At 36.4% G+C, this 17,876-nt stretch overlaps 1 protein-coding gene across 1 annotated transcript in view; it reads left to right on the top strand.

Annotated features, from left to right (window-relative positions):
• The window catches only part of SOX6 (SRY-box transcription factor 6), a 786,620-nt gene that overhangs the window by 37,696 nt on the left and 731,048 nt on the right, over positions 1–17,876 (top strand). Inside the window, exon 2 of the mRNA XM_053720627.1 lies at positions 16,788–16,841. The gene's annotated coding sequence lies outside the window, so the exon portion shown is untranslated. The remainder of the gene's footprint in view (positions 1–16,787; positions 16,842–17,876) is intronic.

The raw sequence follows: 17,876 nt of genomic DNA, 5'->3' as shown, positions 1-17,876 counted from the left end.
GAAAAGTGAGCGTTAGACCCTTTTTTGACTGACTCCAAATACCGGAGGTAGCCTAAAACCAGCGTTAGGAGCCTCTAACGCTGGTTTTCACGGCTACCGCCAAACTCCAAATCTAGGCCTTTAATTCTTATGGATAAAACTATCACTCTGCTAAGTGACTGCAATTGTGACTTTGGTTTCCATAATTACAAGATATTTATTAAAATAGTCTTTTATTGAAAATAAAATGCAATTTTAGAATTAGATCATTTTACATTTTACTTTGATAGATAAGTAGAACAAACTAAGACATTTGTTTCACGTTATTTTCTTATCCTATGTAATGTATTATCTGGAACAATGTCTGTCACTGATCAATGACATTCAGCGTATCCGCTATATAGGAAGAAGAAAACTATAGTCAGCTAAGTTCATTCTCTTTCAGAGTGTTCTGAATACAGTATTCTTAGTATGCTCTATAAAAGCTCCAGGGAACGTGTTTCCTGTCAGTAAGACACTAGAGTCACATGAATTAAATAATAATTAACCAAACAGTTGGAACCGTCAAGCGTTTCTATATAGTGCATGTAATAGTTTATTTTATAAATAATTTCCAAAATATTAAATTCATATTTTTCAGAACAATAAACCATAAGTCTTCTACTGTATAATCTGTACATTACATTATCACTTGCTTTAAAAATGTTTAGAAATTACCTTGTGTTTATGCAACTAAACAGTAGGCAAACACTGCTATCCCAATGCCAAAATGCCATATTGATTTCATAGAAAGTTCAAAACCTTCACAATACTTCTCAAATAATGTATTGCCACTAATATTAATGATTCCTTTTATTGTGAAACCATGCTTAGTAAGTAAAAAAAAAAACTTCTAAGCATGAAGGTCAGGTGTTGAGATTGAATACTGGTTTATTTTTTATGAATCGGATAAAGATTACTGCACATGAGTCCGTATGTGAAGATGAGAGTAAATTTCCATATCAAAGTCAGTATCTTGGAGGCAGCATGGTAATTAAAATGCGCTGGTTTGGAGTGTGTATGAACACTTTTAATACAGCGTTTTTTGAACCCCAGCAAATAGACGTCTGCGTTCTATACACTGATGTAGTATTTAGCTAAGGCATCATGAGTCATCTAAACGCTGGACCTTTTGCTGGTGTAAACACCTTTGTGGTTTTGTAAGCTATTTCATGGAATTAGATGCTTAATTGTTCATATATATTATCATTTTTTAAAAATAATTAACATCAATTCCAAAATGTTTTTAATAGGAAGGCAGCAAAAAATAAAATAAAAAAATAGTGTATACATTTGCAAGAGTGTAAACAGTAACAATATACGGTCAGCTTATGAGTGGAGCGCTGTCTAGTGCTTTTCACTAGAGCTCTATTTGCGCTAGAAGTAAACTTTTTGTGCACATCGGGTTGTGCTCGTTTTATGACTTGAAATTAAAAAGTTATCGCTCTCGTGCTAACCCGCGTAAAAAGCAGAACTTAGAATATTGCACATGTTATAACCTATTCACCCATGGAAGTCATTGGAGAGACAAAAAGTGGGAAAAAAACACCCCACTCGCGAGCTAACCCGACATGAAATATGAATATTTCACATTCCAATGTTCTTCATATAGCAGAATATGTTCTATTTATTCATAAATGAATATTTCTACATATATCTAATGGTATTTTGGTACAATATAAATGTATACCTATATATATATATAAGATATATACAGATAACTATATAGGAATATCTGTTTATAAATACTTAGAACATATTCTGCTATTTGCAGAACATTGTCATGGGAAATATTTACAGTGAATACACAATTAAACACTTTATTTAATATTAATATTGCATAAATATGATTTTTAATGTTTTCATCTACTTAACTGCAAAGGGCTCCAATGCACTTATATATATGTCTTTATATGTGTGTATATGTATTTATATGTGTACATATGTATTGATGTGCTTATATGTGTGTATATGTCTGTAAATACATCTATACTCCTATAAATACTATACATAAATACATATGTATACATATATAGACATATATATAAATACATACATATGCATATTTAGACATGTGTATATGTATGTATGTCTATGTTAAATCCATTTGCCTGGCTTTTTTTTTCTAACACCTGAGATCTCATATCTTTGAGCCCTTATAACTTTTTTGTGCAATATTTTTTTAATAATGTTTATAAGATGTTGTTATTATGAGTGTAACTGTACTTACCTGCAAATAAAATATCACAGCTACTTTATAATATGCTTTTATGTTTAGTTCACACTACTACATTTTTTTTTTTTCAAGTAAATGTAATGGAAATAGGGTTGCCAGGTGTCCACCGGACAGTCCAGTATTTTAGCAGGCTATCATCCAGTAAAACCTTCACAAAATTACTGGACACTTAAATGTCCAAATTTTTAATGGCAAAACTGAATGCAGACTAATAGTAAGCCACTGTTTTAGAAAATGCTATTTCATGTGTTCACTATTAAATAGTTTATTATAGTAATTTTAAAATAAATAGATCAGGAGAAATACATACAGAAAGATTAGCACTCTCAGGAGGCTACAATCATTGTTCCCATTTTCCTTGTTCAGAGAAGAATTGCCTGGTATTTTGGGGAAGGACTGACCTTTTAGGTGGGATCAAACTTATATACTTAAGGAAATTTTTCTTTTACAAGATATGACGAGTCCACGGATTTCATCCTTACTTATGGGATATCGCCTCCTGGTCAGCAGGAGGAGGCAAAGAGCACCACAGCAGAGCTGTGTATATAGCTCCTCCCTTCCCTCCCACCCAGTCATTCTCTTTGCCTGTGTTAGTGATAGGAAGAGGTAAAGTGAGGTGTTAGTTTAGATTCTTCAATCAAGAGTTTATTATTTTTAAAATGGTACCAAAGTGTGCTATTTTACTATAGGGTGTAGCCGTATTCCTTGTCAGCCTCTAGAGTAGAGCTACAGGTGGCTTTAAGGCACTGGGAACTGGTGGAATTTTATTCTCTCTATGCCTCCCAGACTGTGTGCTGCCCTGCTGAATATGGTCTTAGCAGATATTATCTAAGACCCAGTTTGTTCCCACAGATATCCTGGAGGAGAAGAAGGACCTCTGGCAGTGTGGGACAAGTCATGCTGTTACTCATAATTGAGGTATGTGCAGTCCATTATTTTCTGTGACACTTAGTAATTCAGAAAATACTGTTAGTTTTTCCTCTGTAAACTTGGCTCTTCTGTTCACATGTCTGTGTCCTACTATACACGGTACTGAAGGGCTCCTATCATTATTTGGCCTATTTTGGGACTGCATAATGTTTATAAGGGGTTTTTATTCGTGAGTGTACACTGTTTTTAACCCTCTTTATGTTTGGGCTGACGCTGGGGATCTGGCTTGGAGTATTATACTCCGGGGAAAGCACTGCTCTAGAATTCTTGGTCCCGGCGGTATTATTAATAACAGCAGACCGGGAGTTTGTTTTCAAAGGGGACTGGCTTATTTTTATTTCTCGACACTGAGTTATGTGTAAATTCTCTCCAGGCGGCTCCATTTTGTTTTTAAAACACAGTACTGAGCCGCCCAGGAGTTTCAAATTGATACGCCCACGATGCTGGGTGGGGCCTTCATTCGCGCGCTGGAAGAAGCCGCGCAGTGTGTTCCTGGGAGTCAGACAGTGTGTTTTCGTCTCCGGTGTTTGCCTAAACCATGTGGGTGGTAGAGAAACACTGGCGGTCTTAGGCACTCTGTTGATCGGTTTGACGTTGTCACCGTGTCATAGGGAGCAGGTAGGCGCCGCAGCAGAGCTGTGGTGAGGTAATTTTTATTTTCCAAGTGTGCAGTTTTCTTATCACATTTAGTTAACTTTATTGGGCATATGTAAGACACGGTTCTTTTTGTTCAAACATTTTGTACAGAGTGCTGGGCAAAATTTTTTATTTTTTAAAGGCACAGTTATTTTTGTTTTACAAACGGTCCTATGTTGGATATTTTAAAATTCTGTATGTGTTAAGTGTATTACATAATTGAAATACTACGACCAATACCATTTTTTATTAATGGAAGATCTTGATGCCAGTACCTGTTCCATGTGTTTAAATGCCAATGTGGAACCCCCTGTTACTTTTTGTCCCTCATGCACTGAGAGGGCATTGCAGTTTAGAGAGCAGATTTTCTTTAATGAAGATATATCTAAGGATGTTTCTCAGACTGATGAGATTCAGGGTATGCCACACCTTTTTCCCCAAGCGTCACAGCCTTTAATGCCCACGCAGGCGACGCCGTGTTCTTCAACTGCGTCTGCCTCATTCACCCTGCAAGATATGGCTGCAGTGATGTCATCCACTCTTTCAGAAGTTTTATCTAAGTTGCCAGTTTTACAAGGCAAATGCAGTAGGATAGAGGCCCATGTGGTCCCTGCGACTTCTGATGCTTTGATGGCAATCTCCGATGTACCCTCCCAGGGCTCTGAATTGGGGGGTAGTGAGGCCCTATCTGAGGGAGAACTGTCTGACTCAGGAAGTGCATTGCCCCCGTCAGATTCGGACGTAATGTCCTTCAGGTTTAAGCTTGAACACCTCCGTCTTTTGCTACAAGAGATTTTGGTGACTCTGGACGACTGAGACTCTATTGTGGTCCCGCCATAGAAATTGAGTAAGATGGACAGATACTTAGAGGTTCCTTCTTATTCCTATGTTTTCCGGTTCCTAAGAGAATTTCGGAAATTATTGCAAGGGAATGGAAAAGACCGGGTATCCCGTTCTCCCCTTCCCCTATTTTTAAGAAAATATATCCTATAGCTGACACCATTTGGGATTCTTGGCAGACGGTCCCTAAGGTGGAGGGAGCTAACGCTACCCTGGCTAAACGTACAACTATCCCTATCGAGGACAGTTGTGCTTTCAAAGACCCCATGGATAAGAAGCTAGAGGGTCTTCTGAAAAAACTCTATGTTCATCAAGGGTTCTTATTGCAACCAGCGGCCAGCATTGTAACAGTCACGACTGTGGCTGCTTTTTGGTTTGACGCTCTAGAAGAGTCTCTTAGGACTGAGACTTCTTTGGAGGAAATACAGGATAGAATTAAAGCCCTTAAGCTGGCTAATTCTTTAATTATGGATGCTTCCTTTCAGATCACCAAGTTGGCGGCTAAGAGTTCGGGATTCTCCATCTTAGCACGAAGAGCCTTATGGTTAAAATCTTGGTCGGCGGATGTGTCCTCTAAATCCAAGCTTTTGGCTATTCCTTTTTTTTTTTTTTTCCTATTCGGGCCTGACTTGAAAGAAATCATTTCTGACATTACGGGAGGTAAGGGTCACCTCCTCCCTCAAGATAAAACATCTAAGCAAAGGGGACGACAGAGGAATTTTCGTTCCTTTTGAAATTTCAAGGGAGTTCCCTTGTCCTCTTCCACTAAACAGGACGGGAATTATTCACAAGCCAAACCCACCTGGAGACCCAACCAGGCTTGGAACAAGGGTAAACAACCCAAGAAACCCACTGCTGCTACCAAGACGGCATGAAGGGGCGGCCCTCGATACAGGACCGGATCTAGTAGGGCAGACTTTCTCTCTTTGTCCAGGCTTGGATAAGAGACGTTCAGGATCCCTGGATGCTAGAAATTGTGTCTCACGGGTATCAGTTAGAGTTAAAAAATTCCTTCCCCAGAGGAAGGTTTCTTCTTTCACGATTGTCTGTAGACCAGATAAAAAGAGAGGCATTCTTACGTTGTGTGAAAGACCTCTCCTCCATGGGAGTAATTTGTCCCATTCCAATACAGGAACAGGGGCAGGGATTTTACTCAAATCTTTTTGTTGTTCCCAAAAAAGAGGAAACGTTCCGAACAATTTTAGATCTCAAGAGTCTGAACAAGTTTCTCAGAGTTCCATCCTTCAAGATGGAGACTATTCGGACAATTCTTCCATTGATCCAGGAGGGTCAATATATGACTACCATGGACTTAAAGGATGCATACCTTCATATTCCTATCCACAGAGATCATCACAAGTTCATGAGGTTCGCCTTTCTGGACAAACATTTTCAGTTTGTGGCCCTTCCTTTCAGTCTGGCCACGGCACCCAGAATTTTCACAAAGGTTCTAGGGTCTCTGCTAGCGGTTCTCAGGCCGTGGGGCATTGCAGTGGCACCTTATCTGGACGATATTCTGATCCAGGCTTCATCTTATCAGCTGACAAGGTCTCATACCGACATTGTTCTGTCCTTTCTAAGGACTCACGGGTGGAAGGTGAATCTAGAAAAGAGTTCACTAATTCCACAGACAAGGGTTCCATTCCTGGGAACTCTAATCGACTCTCTATCCATGAAAATCTTTTTGACGGAAGTCAGAAAGTTAAAGATTCTGAATACATGTAGATCCCTTCAGTCCAATCCTCGGCCATCAGTGGCTCAGTGCATGGAGGCAATTGGATTGATGGTAGCTGCAATGGACATCATTCCGTTTGCTCGTTTTCATCTCAGACCTCTACAACTGAGCATGCTCAGACAATGGAATGGAGATTATGCAAATTTGTTTCCTCAAATAGATCTGGATCAGGAGACAAGGGACTCTCTTCGTTGGTGGTTGTCGCCGGATCATCTGTCCCAAGGGACGTGCTTCCGCAGACCCTCATGGGTGATAGTGAGAACGGACGCCAGCCTAATATGATGGGGTGCAGTCTGGAATTCCCTGAAGGCTCAGGGTGTGTGGACTCGGTCGGAGTCTCTTCTTCCCATCAATATTCTGGAGTTGAGAGAAATATTCAATGCACTTCAGGCTTGGCCTCAGTTGTATATGGACGTACACACTGAAGAAAGAAAAACTTGGCTTGTGATTTGCAGAAGTTAACAACAAATTAATGTGCAGTATACTCACTCCGAAAAATTCAGAGTTCAGCTTCTTCGAAAGGTTTTTCTGTCTCAACTTTCCCAATTTCCACACAGTGTTTGTGTCTGTGGATAATGAAAATTGCACTGCAGGTAATTGAATCTTTTGCTTGATAAAAAGTGCAATATACTCACTCCGATAAATTTCGGAATCCGGCTCCTCAGAACGTATTGTGTAGTTTGAAATTACTTCCAAAAAGGCAGCAAAAATACTTGTTGTGGTAAAAAACAAATATTTATTAAAACATAATAAAATGCTCTTATTTATCTTGGCTCTACGCGTTTCAACGACAGTGTCGTCTTTTTCAAGAGCAGTAAAAACAATTGGAAGTGCTGCCTTTGGAGTGTTAACAGGTGTATTTATACAGGTAATCATTGTTCCTGTTCCGGTGGTAAACACCGGAATGGGACTCACAAATAAAACATTTTAATTTTGTATTTATTCCAATCCAATTGTGTTTTGAGAATGATATTTATTTATTTTGTATTTAAGCTTTTGGCGCTTAAACTCTCAATAATTTTTCAAATTGGATTGGTATAAATGAAAAAAAGCCTTTTGGCCAATCAGAGGGGAGAAAAATAAAGTTCCCTTTCAAGTCCTGGTTTTAAGCAGTTTCTTTTCAGGTCCGCCAGATGATGCGTGGTCATATGTTCTCATCAATCAGGTAGAGAGCGTTGTTTTCAATGCTTCGTATGTAAAGGCCTAAGCTCCGGTTTGTCCAATGAGTTCCGTGTCACATGTCTCGGATTGACCAATCTCTCTGTGAGCGACATTTTACTATGTTCCATTGATAGCCAGTGTTTTGGATTCTCTAGGGAGTATGTAATGAAAAGTGCAAGTCACTTTGAATCATATATATTACAGACATAGACAACTTCGTGACAATATTTCACAAAAATCTTGGGTTACAACCTTTTCAATTTCTTTTGAATATTAATTAGTGCAACATGCACTCGAATATCGATGTTGCCATCAAATGTATAAACTTTGCCATCAAATATGAATTTTAAATATAAATTTCGCCATCAAGTATAAATTTTGCCATCAAATATAAATTTTGCCATCAAATATAAATTTATCTTCACATATAATTTCTGAACAGAATCACAGTAATATTGTATATGTAATTGGGATAAATATTAGACTATTTGAAATATAATGAAACCTAAACAGAATAAAATAATTTATTAAATATATTAAATATAAAATAAAATAAAATAAAATGAAAATAAAATAAATTATATGAACGCTGCCACTCTAATATCTTTATTTAAACCATAATGTCCATATGTTTTTAATGTGTGTATCCACCATAATTCTCTTCTATTGAGTTCTTTTTCTATCTCTCCCCCTCTCCAGTGTAATGAAACCTTCTCTATACCTATCCATGATAGATGTTTTTTATCGTATAGAGGACAATTATTATAGTGTAAAGGGACACCATGATCTTCTTTTTCTTTTTCAATTTTATTAAGGTGTTCTAATATACGAGTTTTAGCAAATCTTGAAGTTTGTCCTAAATATTGAATCTGACAATTACACTGAAGTAAATATATTATATTTTTGGTTTTGCAAGTGATGAAATCTTTTATTGTGTATGATTTATTTGTTACTGAAGAAGTGAATGTCTTATGTGTCTTTTTAGTATAATTGCATGCTTTACAATGTCCACATGTATAAAATCCTGTTAAATTGGCAATTTGGATAGGTTTAGGTGGCTTCATCCCCTTGATAAGGGAAGGTGCCAATTTTTGTTTGAAGTTTGTTCCCTTCCTGAAAGTTATCAAAGGTTTGTTTGGAATGATATTATTTAAGTATTCATCATTTTTTAGAACATTCCAATGTTGATTTATAATATGTTTGATCTGTTTGTGTCCACTATTGTATGTGGTAATGAATCTTGGAAAATTTGGATTATTGGTACTTTTTTTGTCAGTGTTCAGTATTAAAGAATCTCGATTCCTGTTTCCCACTTCAACTCTATCTTGTTCTAATGTGTTGCTGTCATAGCCTTTTTGCTCAAATCTTTCTTTAATTATCTTAGATTGGGTATTGAAATCATCTGTGGTATCACAATTTCTTCGTATACGGAGAAATTGTCCTTTAGGGATTGCTTTTAGCCAGGTTGGATGGTGTTCACTGTCTCTCCTTATATAAGTGTTCATGTCACAGCTTTTGAAAAAGGTCCTAGTGTGTATATTTCCTGCTTCAACAAAAATTGTTAAGTCTAGAAAATTAATGTGAGTTTTATTGAATTCAGGTGTTAGTATTATACCCATATTATTTTCATTCAGATAAGAGACAAAGTTATTTGATGCAGTCTCGTCCTTGTTCGATTCACTTTCTACTCACAGTCCGGTTGGGAGAGACTGTTAGAGAGCAGCGGTCATTTAAGAGGGGAGTATTGTACTCTATTCTAGTCACCCTGTACATTGTGTTGTTTAACATCTGACATATTTGTATAGTTTTAGATTATTTTTTTGGCCTCAGTTGACTTTGGCCAAATTCATCAGATTCCAGTGGGACAACATCAAGACTGTGGCTTACATCAATCATCAGGGAGGAACAAGGAGTTCCTTAGCGATGGCAGGAGTATCCAAGATAATTCAGTGGGCAGAAACTAACTCTTGTTATCTGTCAGCAATCTACATCCCAGGAGTGGACAACTGGGAAGCATATTTTTTGAGCAGACAGACGTTTCATCCGGGGGAATGGGAACTCCATCCGGAGGTATTTGCCAACCTGATTCTCAGATGGGGCAGGCCGGAGCTGGACCTTATGGCATCTCGTCAGAATGCCAAGCTTCCGAGATACGGATCCAGATCCAGGGATCCTCAGGCCGAACTTATAGATGCCTTGACAGTGCCTTGGTCATTCAACCTAGCTTATGTGTTCCTGCAGTTTGCTCTCCTTCCCCAGGTGATTGCTCAAGTCAAACAGGAGAAGGCTTCAGTGATCCTCATCGCTCCTGCGTGGCCTTGCAGGACTTGGTATGCCGATCTGGTGGACATCTCCTTTCTGCCACCATGGAAGCTTCCATTGAGGCAGGACCTTCTCATTCAGGGACCCTTCCATCATCCGAATCTAATTCTCTGCAGCTGACTGCTTGGAGATTGAATGCTTGATTTTATCTAAGCAAGGGTTCTCTGATTCGGTCATTGATACCTTGATTCAGGCACGTAAGCCTGTTACTAGTAAGATTTACCATAAGATATGGCGTAAATATCTTTATTGGTGCGAATCCAAGGGCTACTCATGAAGTAAGATTAGGATTCCTAGGATTTTATCTTTTCTCCAAGAAGGATTGGAGAAATGGTTATCAGCAATTTTCTTAAAGGGACAGATTTCTGCTCTATCTATTTTGCTACACAAACGTCTGGCAGATGTTCCAGATGTTCAATCTTTTTGTCAGGCTCTGACTAGAATCAGGCCTGTGTTTAGACCAATTGCTCCTCCTTGGAGTTTGAATTTAGTTCTTAATGTTCTTCAAGGGGTTCCGTTCGAACCTATGCATTCCATAGATATAAAGTTGTTATCTTGGAAAGTTTTATTTTTGGTTGCTATTTCTTCTGCTCGCAGAGTTTCTGAGCTTTCGGCATTACAATGTGATTCTCCTTACCTTATTTTTCATTCCGATAAGGTAGTGTTACGTACCAAACCTGGTTTTCTTCCTAAGGTTGTTTCCAACAAAAATATTAATCAGGAAATTATTGTTCCTTCATTGTGTCCTAATCCTTCTTCTAAGAAGGAGCGTCTGTTACATAATTTGGACGTAGTCCGTGCCCTGAAGTTTTACTTGCAGGCGACTAAGGAATTTCGTCAATCATCTTCATTATTTGTTGTCTTTTCTGGGAAACGTAGGGGTCAGAAAGCTACGGCTACCTCTCTTTCTTTTTGGCTGAAGAGTATCATCCGTTTTGCATATGAGCCTGCTGGACAGCAGCCTACTGAACGAATTACGTCTCATTCCACTAGGGCTGTGGCTTCCTCATGGGCATTTAAAAATGATGCTTCTGTTGAACAGATTTGCAAGGCTGCAACTTGGTCGTCTCTTCACACTTTTTCCAAATGTTCTAAATTTGATACTTTTGCCTCGTCCGAGGCTGTTTTTGGTAGAAAGGTTCTTCAAGCAGTGGTGCCTTCCGTTTAGGTTCCTGTCTTGTCCCTCCCTTTCATCCGTGTCCTATTGCTTTGGTATTGTATCCCATAAGTGAGGATGAAATCTGTGGACTCGTCATATCTTGTAAAAGAAAAGGAAATTTATGCTTACCTGATAAATTTATTTCTTTTATGATATGACAAGTCTACGGCCCACCCTGTCGTTTTCTAAGACAGGTCTTAATTTTTGTTAAACTTCAGTCACCTCTGCACCTTGGATTTTCCTTTCTCTTGCTAACTTCGGTCGAATGACTGGAGTGGGAGGGAAGGGAGGAGCTATATATACAGCTCTGCTGTGGTGCTCTTTGCCTCCTCCTGCTGACCAGGAGGCGATATCCTATAAGTAAGGATGAAATTTATCAGGTAAGCATAAATTTCCTTTTTGTTTGTGTAAAGCACAATTGGGCTAAAAGAAGCTACTCCTAGGGGGTAACCAAGCCATAGAACAAGCCACTGAGCTGTTTTTAGTTCCTGGCAGACTGCTTCTCTTTCTGTATGTATTTGTATAATGACCCTGATGTAGCTGCACCTCACTGATGAGACCCAAAGGAGGACAAAACAATCATCTGGGGTTACCATTTTCCTTTTTCAGAGAAGAATTGCCTGGTATTTTGGGGGGGTGGACTGACTTTGTTAGGTGGGATCAGACTGATATACTTCAGGAGAGTTCTCCTCTTTGAAAAGCACAATTGGGCTGGAATAAGCTACTTCCAGGTGATAACCGGCCATAGAACAAGTTAAAGGAACAGTATACACTAATTTTCATATAACTGCATGTAATAGACACTACTATAAAGAATAAGATGCACAGATACTGATATAAAAATCCAGTATAAAACTGTTTAAAAACTTACTTAGAAGCTCTCAGTTTAGCTCTGTTGAAAAGGTAGCTGGAAAGCCCACTGCAAGTAGGAAATAAGACACTCCCCCCCTTCCGCTTCTTTTGCATATGAAAAGACCCTTTACACAAACAGAAGCAAGCTGGAGTAGGTATCTGACGGTATTCTCATAAAACTTTGGGGCTTGGTTAGGAGTCTGAATATCAGAGCAATGTTATTAAAAATAAGCAAAACTAGAAATTAAAAAAAACAACTTTATGGACTATATAAATAGATAATCTACAAAACATTTATGCAAAGAAAAAATGAGTGTATAATGTCCCTTTAATGAGCTATTGTTCATTCCTGGCAGATTGTTTCTCTTTCTGTTTGTTTAGATCAGGAGAAAACTGAAGTTTCAACATGGAACTGAGAAAGCCAATAATTTTTAGAGTTAAATTACAGGAAAAGTAGACAACATAAATAATTAAAATATACTGCAAACATTTTTTTTTTCCTTCATGATTTAACATTTTGTATTAGAATTTCATACTATTTAATTATAATGTCCCTATTCCGTTGAAAGGAAAAATACATATGTTTACATATGTATGAGCAGAATGGCTTCTATATATATTCTTCCTCAAAATAATAATAGTAATGTATGGAAGGTAAAATATATTAATCATAAATGTATGTTTCTGATGGCTAATGTTTCATATAGTTCAGTTTTTTATTACTATATTTTTCTCCGTTCTCTCTTTTTATTATTATTTTTTTTTTTTTGGCAATTTCATTTTTTTTCAGTATAATTCTTTTCAGAGAATACATTCCTTCCCTCATATCTGTTTCATATGAGACCTCTTCTCATTTCATCTTGTATTTTATTTGATTGATGCATTCAATTGCTGAACAAGATCAGCAGCCTTGCTTAAAATTGCAACTAACATTTTACATGTAATTTTGTTTGGAAATACTCCATTTTATATTATTAAAAAAAAAACCACGATAAAGAGCATATCGCAGGCATTTTGTCCACCTTTTCTTTTGGAAATGTATATTATCAAGGGTCCTATTCAAACAAATGGATTTGGTTCATTTCCATGTGAATGTTTTCTTTTACTTTACACAGAGAAAATACAGAAAGCATCTTGATTGTACGGGGCACAGCTAAGATTTGTGATTCAGCATGAAGGAATTATCTGACTGAATATGTACACTTTGTTTAGTTATGCATATCAGGAGAGCACTGCTCAAAATTGTAGGAAATATGTTTACAGAAGGCGGATTTTTGACAACACACAAGCTTTATTTACCTCCCCTTCAGAAAAAATTGTTCATTTTATTGTATATTTTTTGTTGATATTGATCTGTTCCAGAATGCATTTTATTTATACATGATTCTCTGGTATGTAATGTAACCTGCTTACAGGCCCTGCATCACCTAATCATCATGTGCAATCCATGCCACATAGCTAAGGAAGACACTTCCTTTCTGAAATACACCTAATTAAAGGAGCATTAAATACAGGTATAATAGACACATACACACTAAAAAGAAAATCCAATAGCACATACCTTGAATTCAAAATAAGCAGTAGAATATTTTCTACTACATTTCAAAGTAAATTCAATTTTACCCCCTCCTGTAGCATGTGACAGCCATCAGCCAATCACAAAATGCATATATAGTATATATAATTTATATATCACTCTTTTACCTATCCAAGTAAACTCAAAATATTGGGCACAGGACTTGGCTATTATCAGATAGTTGTCAGCTATTCTTACTCAACTCATTTTATTGATCTCAGATAAGGCCAGTGCTTCCATAAGGCAAACATAGGTGGTCACCTTAGGGTGCAGAGTTGCAATATAGTAGTTCGTAGATTTTTTTTTATTGTCTATATTTTTGCTTAGACAAAAAACTTGCATGTTTGTTGCAAGTGCTACTAAGGGCCAGCTCCTAAGCTTTCATTCCTGCTTTTCAAATAAAGATACCAAGAGAAAGAAGAAAAAATGATAATAGGAGTAAATTCTAAAGTTGCTTAAAATTGCTGCTCTATCTGAATCATGAAAGAAAACATTTGGGTTTAGCATCCCTTTAAGGTTTCATTATTGTGGTGATAGCAATATGTATGCTCTATAATTAAGAGGTGGTCTTAAAGGGACATAAAACCCAAAATTTTTCTTTCATGATTCAGATACAGAATACAATTTTAAATAACATTCTAATGTGCTTCTATTATCTAATTTGTTTCATTCTCTTGGTATCATTTGTTGAAGGAGCAACAATGCACTTACTGGTTTCTAACAAAACACATGGGTGAGCTAATGACAATCGATATATATATATATATATATATATATATATATATGCAGCCACCAATCAGCAGCTAGAACCTAGGCTCTTTGCTGTTCCTGAGCTTTCCTAGTTAAACCTTTCAGCAAAGGATAACAAGAGAATGAAGCAAATTAAACAATAGAAGTAAATTGGAAAGTTGTATAAAATTGTATTCTCTATCTGAATCATAAAATATTTTTTTTGGTTTCCCTTTAAGTAGATTTTCTAAGGTTTTTATAATAAAACAAAATATTATTTTAAGGTCACTCTATATTTGTAATTGATTTTACATCAGTCCAATCGTTGAGTCAGAAGCTCAGTGTTATCCACTGAGATTTATCCTCACAGCCCTGAGGACCTGTGACTCTAGGTCAAATATCTAAAGGTAAAGATATATTAATCCTACTTAGAGGAATGTCTTAAAGGGTCAGTAAACATATTTAGCTTTATAATGTTTAGTTATGTGTTGAAATGCACCTGGTCACTTCTCAAAGCTAACCCTGCTCATATATCTTCCTAATTGGTTTCAACTGAAAACAGCTGCTAAACAATGCACTTTATACTAATATAATGACTGTGGCTAGCCTTGTTATCTGCAGACTAAAGCCCAGATTGGCTCCTACAAATAAGGCAATCGATGGATACAGTTTGGTTATTGACAAACAATTGAAGTAAAAAGGAATTTCATTTATTTTAAAAACGTTTAGAGTACTGATATGTTATTCTATTCACAACAGAAATGTCTTGTGATTACAAGGTTTGTGCACATGTTTTGAGTATTATATGGCATGTGTATTTGTAACTTTTGTAACATACAGTACATACAGTGATTAAAACACATGCATGACCCTTAGGCTACTTGAGTATGCTCTCATGGAAAGGGGAATGTTATAATAGATGTAAATCTAACATTTCTTTGCTTCACATTTTACAGTTTATCTAACTCATTAAAGCTTAAACAGATAGTTTACTGTAAAATTGTTTTGGTCATAATGAGTTTCACACGACTTATTTTTGTATGTGAAATAGACATTTTTGATCTTTGAAACCATATATCTGTGATCATATTAAAGTAAAATAGATATCTACACCTCTATAGGAATAGATATACAGGTATAGATATTTATTGATATATATAGAAATATGTATTTACAATAAAAATGACATTACCCTGTATGTTAAAAACATTGGAATGTGATGTATTCATAACTCCTGTTGGGTTAGAACATAAGCGATAGGTGTTCGTTTTTTTCTACTACACTCTCCATCGACTTCTATGGGGAGAGTACGATAAGCTGGTCGCGATATTTGGTTAGCATGCTTTGGTTTTTGTTCGCCTGCAAACTTTTTGTTTTCAGCTCGTAATTTGAACGCTACCAGTCTAGTGAAGTTTACCCTCAAGTGGGTTCGCTAAATAGAGCTCCACTCATAATCTAGTCTTAAATAAGCATCAGACAACAAGGTCATGATCATCTTCCATTAGGCAATTTTGTTAACTATTGATGCAGTTATGTTTCACAACCAATTTTTGCTACCCAAATTTGCAAACTCATGTTGTAATTATGAGGGTTTGTAAACAAATGTTTACAAGCCATTGTTTCCAAAGAAACCTATTATGGCCAAGTTGGTACGCCACTAAGGCAGGTTTGAAAATGCTGTTTTCTTACCAAAGCCATTGTAAAGCTGATCACACCAACTCATCATTTATGTATTTGACACCTCGGCCATGTCCCAAGGACTTTATCCTGTCTGCTTTAATGTTAGAATGAAAATTCCCAATAGGAAACTATTCTTATTTTATTCATTATATATTACATACGGGAACGGCAACAGAAATCCACTAGAGTCCCTGGAGAATTTTTTTAGAACACCTGTGATTTTTCTAAAATAGGTTTAGCCATAAACCCTAAAGAGTATTTAATTTTGAAGCAAATAAAAGAAATAAATAATGTAATTAAAATAAAATAGATTACCAGTTTAAGCATATTGCAATTATTTGTGATTTATTAAGTATGCTGTATGTTTTGGGAGCCGAGCTTTCTCTTTGATGTCCTTCACAAAGACTCGTTAATGATGCATAGCCAAAAACAAAAAGATAATGAAATTTGAAATAATAATGCAGCAGCTGGAACTCTGCCTGCTATAATTTGAGTTGCATTTTATATAATGCGTTATGATTCTCAAAAGAACAATAAATTGATAGTGTTTGCATCCACACCTCAGACACATTAGCAAAAGTGTCCACTGACACATGAAAGAACGTAAATAGAAAGATTTCAAGCAGACTTTAAAATGTCTACAATTCTACATCTGAGAAAGATTAGTAAATTATAGTCAAATTGGTTGCTCATAATTGTGATAAATGTTTATAAAGATACCTGCAGATAATGCAGCTGATTATTAAAACATATTTTAGGCACTAGCCCAACTAGATTCAGATATATCACATCGACAACTATAATCTCATGTATTAACGTAATAACTTGTGATGGTAGATACATATATTAATACTTTTGTAACCCTGTGGGATGTGTTTATTTTCATTTATTTTTTATTTATTTACTTTTGTAGATTTTCACAAAAAGTCAATGAACAAGGGAGATGTATTTATTGCTATTACCCAATGTGAGTATTTGTAAAACCTATTGTCATATTTCTTTTCATTTATACATGTGTAAACTGTTAAAGACTTTGTACCACCGAATTTAAAAGCACAGTGAAGTCTCACATTGTCTCTATTTTCCTTCAAAAAATCATAATGTTTGGAAAGTTTAAAATCTATGCATTTTATTTTAGCCAATAAGGAGTAGTACAGTAGTACTTAGAACAATGCTGATACTAATTGGTCACTGCAAGTCTCTAAACTCTTTGCAAGAAGCCTGAGTAATGTGATTTGAAAACTACATATAGGTATTCTTTTATTGCAATATAAATGACTATACTTCACTAATACTTCTGTTTTATGGAAGCAAAATAATTAACATTCACTTAAAGGGATATGGTATTCCATTCCATCATGCATATAAAAGAACAGCAGCTAAACAACTAAGTAATATTTTAGTATGGAAATATAGTTAAAGCTGTGTAAATGTAATGCGAACTAACAGGATGTGCACAACTGAGTCCTCAAATCTACTTTCCATTGGCTGTTATGTTGGTCTTATTTAGCACAGGAACATCTGTTTTTCTAAAAAATTAAGCAATACACTTTGAAATATTCTATTTTTGATGCTACAAATAAGATTTCTGAGTCTCATGTACATTTTTAAGAATAGCTAAGACCGGCTAATAGTGCTAAGGGATATCATGGAGTAGTAAATTACAGTGAGGTAGATAGGGTGAGGACTGGAGTTATCTGGTGCTCTCTGATGTCGCACTACCTGCTATATATATGTGTATAGCAAATGCAGGGAAAGATAACAACATTCTCACAGTGTCAAGAAGTCTATGAAGCAGCACAGTTGTGTTTAGCTCCCCGTCTGCTATTAGCGAGCTATCAGAGACCACATTGATGGTTCTACTACAATGGTAGCGCAACAGGAAGTAATGTCCAGAGCCATAAGTGACTCTCTTATCAGGCCTGAATCTTCTCATGTATAACAATACCCTCTCGTCTTCCCACAATCTCTGAACACCAAGGAAAACCACTTGCATGCACAT

This window comes from Bombina bombina, chromosome 7 (genome assembly GCF_027579735.1).
Source record: "Bombina bombina isolate aBomBom1 chromosome 7, aBomBom1.pri, whole genome shotgun sequence".
Lineage (NCBI taxonomy): Eukaryota > Metazoa > Chordata > Amphibia > Anura > Bombinatoridae > Bombina > Bombina bombina.
Note: the sequence above shows the minus strand (reverse complement) of the source record. Positions and strands in the feature narration are given on the sequence as shown.